This window comes from Atta colombica, unplaced genomic scaffold, assembly GCF_001594045.1.
Source record: "Atta colombica isolate Treedump-2 unplaced genomic scaffold, Acol1.0 scaffold52, whole genome shotgun sequence".
In the NCBI taxonomy this organism is placed as follows: Eukaryota; Metazoa; Arthropoda; class Insecta; order Hymenoptera; family Formicidae; genus Atta; species Atta colombica.
The window spans coordinates 992850-998551 of NW_017259542.1; positions in this window are offsets into that span (position 1 = coordinate 992850).

Genomic DNA, 5702 nt, shown 5'->3' on the forward strand with positions numbered 1-5702 from the left:
GAGTTGTAAATTATATCATAATTATATAACCATTACATTATAATTATTCTGTTGTAAAAAGAAAAATAAACTCTCTGTTACATTAACGCCTATTGGACGAAAAATTTCCATGTTATCGGTCCATTAAGCTTTAGAATATTAAGCACGGTCATCGTACAGTTCCATGTTTTTATCGATAAGAGATTTTTATCGTGCATGACCCCGCTGATAAGTTTTATCGCAAAAGGAAAGAATATAAAAACGGAATTGGTCTCTCATGCATACATCAAGCATGACCATCATTTCGTAGCCTAAAGAAATATGTCGAGTCTTTCTCGCGTGGTTTTAAATAATGCGAGATAAATCTAATGTTACAGATTTTTGTTTTTGCTTAAAAATTATCGCTCGTAAACCGATATGCTATTTTTAATGTTTCATAAATATTCAAGTATATTTAAGTATATTTCGCAATTATTTTTTTTTTAAAGCATTTCAAAATAAATCTCTATTTAAAATAAGAATTAAAAAAAAAAACAAGAATTAAAGTATTATTTCTAAGCCATCAATATTTAAAAAATATAATCTATACACATGAATTTTTCAAAAGCTAAACTGATTTATTGTTCAACTATATGAAATAAAAAATAGAGAAAATTGATGAAATAATAATTAAACTAATGTTTAATCGGATAATAAAGTTGAGAAAAATGGAGATGATCATCCAACAAATAAGTTGATGTTATTTATCGTCAAAATGTCTTTAACATCAAAATAAAAATGAGGACATATAGCATCAGCTTGTTTGTAGTAATTTAATTTGGGCAATTTAACTTCTAAGAAATTTGTCTATTGTATTATTGTATTGATAAAAAAAAATTTAAGAAATAATATGTTAATATTGTACTTTTCTTACTGCATTTTCTTATTGAATTTTGCTGAATATACATTCGTTTTAGAAATGTCATTGTTAACAATGAATCTTGCGTGGGAAAGCTCAGGCCGTATTTTACAAGATAACAGTATAAACACGGATAAGCGTAAATCAGACAGCCGTACGCGACGGATGAAGTTCATGAGATAGTTATTGCGCCATTTTGGGAATCACACAAAGCCGCCGGTAAATACACTCGGCTCGCGGATCCATCTGCACCTTGATGAGATTCGCAGAATAAAAGACCAAAATAAAAACTAGCCAGAAGAATAGAAGGAGGGGAAGGAAGGAAGAGCGAGATATAGGAGGACGTTGGTTTTTGCTACTCTCTCACCGTCTGCATTCCACATTGCAGACAATAACCTTGTGAATACGTTGTTCGCATGCACAAGCGAATGAATAAAAACATAGAAAAAGTGCGGCGATTCGGATCAATAGTAAAATAAGACGCCAACGATATATGTGTGCGCGTATTTCGTTCTATTACTATAATAAAATTTTCGTGTATTGCGAACACTTTGTGACTTCGGTTACTCATAAAATACTGCATAATTAAATTTAAAAGTTCTACAAGACTACTTTAATTTTTATTTATTAACAGAGAAAAGATTTCTAGATCCAATGCTTTTTGATCTGTCTATAAAATATGATTAATGTAGGGACAATCACATATTTGTTGAAAGAGAAATATTTTATTCTTAAATAAATGATATAAATTTAAATTTATAATATTTATATGTGTTACTCTTGTCTCAAGACAATTAGCCAATCTTATTTAATTCAAGAAAAGACAACAAAAATTGAAAAGATAGGAATTATCGATATAATTTTGATATTGTTTTATTTTTACACTGCATAAAGAATTATGATAAAATTAGGTAAACGTCAAAAATATTTTTTTTTGTTTCGTTATCAGAAATCCTTCCTGAGAAAATAATTGAAGAAGTATAAGCGCGTAAAACACAAAATACATGATTTATATGTATTATTAGAAAAATATAAATACATTCATATACTATTTCTAAATCTAAGCTATTTCTAAGCTTTAAAATTTTCGAAACTTGAATGATTTCAGCATGCGCCATTAATATTGATAATACTAATAATAAATCTAAATAATACTAATGATAAATTTAATATAAAATAGATACATAGTGTGAATAATTTAATTGGAAAGTATTGGAAACGTACGTCACATAATAATTATTAAGAAGAAAAAATGAAGAAAAAAATGAAGATTTACATAATGATGGATTTATCCTACAGATGTGAAATTCATAAATATCTTATAAAATCAATGTAAATGAAACATCGTGTCAATGTATATATCACACATACACGCTGCAACAAGTGTTTCAAGTCCGCGAAGCGCCATTTAATCTGCGTAATGCCTGCACAAGGCTGCGGTAAAATGCATATTTCTCAGACTCCAGAGGCAAACGCGATAAAATGTCCGCGAACGCAACGTTTTCCAGGAAAGAGGACTAATACCGCTCATTATAAATTTCTCATCGTTTCTATGGAAAGATAAATCAACTGTGTGGGAACCATACGGTGATAATCCAAAACTATTTGTACACGAGGAAAAATATTTATTGTCAAGATCGGCTCTTTTTGTATTTTCGACGAGAGGTAGACGCGTGAAATAAAACAGAAAATGAGATAAGATCATTCAAGCGTATAGAACACTTTTCTCTCATTGAAGAAGAAATATATGAGATCTTATCGAAATATCAAACTTTATTTTATTGTTAATTGTAATATATCATATTTTATAGAAAATAATAGGGAGTTTTTGCAATAAAACTCCTTAATATGTGGAAGCAAAAAAGTTTTGTGATTTACTCGAGAATTTCGAATGTATCGAATTTCTGTTGTTTGTGTCAATATATAATTGAGAAAGTTTGAAAACTTCGATTACAATGATAAAGTATCGCCATCAATCACAATAATCTTTTGTGGAAGTTACAATAGGATATTATAGGATAAGAAAAACAGTAAAAGTAGGAAAACATGATCCTGAATAGTCCAGAATTAACAGACATTCTTAAAAAAAGAAAAGAGAAAGATTATGCTGGGTATTTACCTTTCTACTTGGAAAAATTATCTTTATTACTCTTAGATTAGGAAAACCTTAGATTTTCGGATTTCTCTTGTATTTTTTAAAGAAGGACTTTTCATTAGAATTTTCATGAAATCGATATTCAGGGAAATTTTTGAAATTTTATTTTTAAATTTAAATTTTTTTAATGAGCAACTTTTTGAAAAATTGTTTTTTTCATTATTTTTTTTTTAATAATAAAAAATATTAGTAATCGATTAGTAATAAGAATAACATACATGTGCGCATATATTTATTATACGTACATTCTCGTGAATTAAAAAAATATTAATATGGTAGCAAAAGGACAAACATAGTAGAAGAGAATATCTTATACTTTCCATTTAATAACATAAGTCAACATAAGTGTTTTATCTTTATTACTCTGTGAATGTAAAAAAAAAGACAGAATGTTTGTATTAACTTATATTATTAAATAGAAAATACCCACTGTAGTGAGCCTTTTCTATGTTTTTATAAGCTTCAATTGAAGAAAAGGATATTTTACATTTTTATTCACAGATTGAATTTTACTAAAATCTTGTAAAAAAATTCTCAGAGAATTCCTGGATTTGGATTTTTTTGTTAATTCCAATTTATTTTAAAGATGCATTATAAAAAATTTTCTAATCTTATCTAGAATTTTGAATAATACCTAAAAAATCGGAGAATTTTCAGAGAATTTTTTACAAGATTTTAATAAACACTCTGTGAATATATAAAAATTCGCGAATAACAAATTTTTATTAAATGCAAAGAAAATCACATCGTTGAAGCAAATAGCACAGATCCAATCTTTTCTCATGTGAAAACAAGTCCTCGACCTCCCAAGGCCGCTCAGGTTCCAAGTTCAACTACCAAGCCACCGATCTTCCCGGAAAACATAAGGCAGAAGAAGAAGAAGAAGAAGAGAAGAAACGAGATTCGCAAATGGCAATGCAATTCCTCGATATTCGTGATCCGCATAAAATCTTTAGATCTCTCTTTTCGGTTTAGATCTTTTTCGAGATCGATTACGAATCGACGGAATAAATTGTCTCGATACACACAGAATCTTTATTTATCGAAATAGACATTCAAATCTGCGATAAATATTCACCAGGAAGAGATATAGATGTAATTATAATAGGGGAACTTTTAATTTAGATTACAGAAAACGAATTGACAAAAACCGATTTAAATGATAATTTGAAAGTGTTTGAAGCTCTTTTAAGTTTAAAACACGAAGCAGGAAGAGGATGATCCGAGAATGCTGATGTTATTCTACAAGAGGATCGTATATAAGACGTACGAACCTTGCATGAGAGCCTTGGCGTTTTGCTTCCGACGTTTCAAAGTGCACTCGGCACATCAAATACTCCCTGGTGAGAGCACTGATTGTTGTTGCACTCATGCGTCAATTGTGTTCAAGGCGTAGAACATTTTATAGATTATATTTGATTATAGTTTTCCAATAAATCATCCTCCGTTCGCACGCGTAAAGTACATGTAATTAAATTAAGTGTATTAACAAAAAATCTAATGGATCGTCGACAATATACAGTGAGAGCAAAAAAATATTCGTACAAGGAAAATTTCTATAAAAAAAGTCTTATTTGTAGAAAATAAGCATTAATTAGCAATTTTATGATACAATGAATACATTCTATTCTTACATTAACAAATGAGCTTCGCATACATTCTTGATTTTAAAAGTTAAATATCTCGACTGTACGAATATTGTTTGAGTATCCAAACAATAATCCAACCCAATTTTTAATTTTCGCTTATTTTTCAGATGATATATTTTCTATAAATACACATCTTTTCTATTAATATACATCTTTTCGGTATATATAATATTAAGAAACATACAATCTATTTTATTTTTTATGAATAAATTGTTAATTACATAGTAAGAAATGATCATCAATTAAAATCAAATCGATGTCAAATTAGTGTTGAGAGATTATCGTATTGATATTGATTTAACAATTCGATGACTCATTTCTCACTGGATAATATTTACTTTTAAAAAATAAAGTATTTTTAAAAATATTTTCTCTGTACGAATACTTTTTGCGCTCACTGTATACGCACACATCATGATAAATTGGATTAAATAATTCGAATAATTTCATTAATTTTAGACTTGATTATATCAGTTTATATTACATCGATTTTATTGTAAATGTAATTCGCATATTTTCACGTGATCGTAAATAAATTCTGGAACTATTTGGCATTCGCCGCCTTACATTCGCGTCGTGAACTTTAATTCCTACCGTCCACGAGCGAGGCAATAAACGCGACCTTGAAACACTTTTCTCGGTTAACTCGATTAAAACACATTGGATTAATGAGCAGTGAGCGATAAGTCATACGACGCACCAAGTGTCGATGCACCTCTCTTACGCGCTTGCGAATTACAACGCGAGATGCGATTCCGTTAATGTGCTTGTAAGTACATTTTTCCTTAATACACGTGTGCTTTTCTTAGCTTGCCAAAAAGATCCTTTTCTTATACTGAGAAAAAAAAAAAAATATATATATATAGCCTAAATTTAAATAAATATTTATTTGAATATTGCCAACTAAATATTTACTTACAATAAATAAATATTTATTTAAGAAAAAGAAGTAATTGTTAAATCAAATTAATGTTCTTTGTATCAAATATATTTTTATATTTAATAAATATTTATATATATT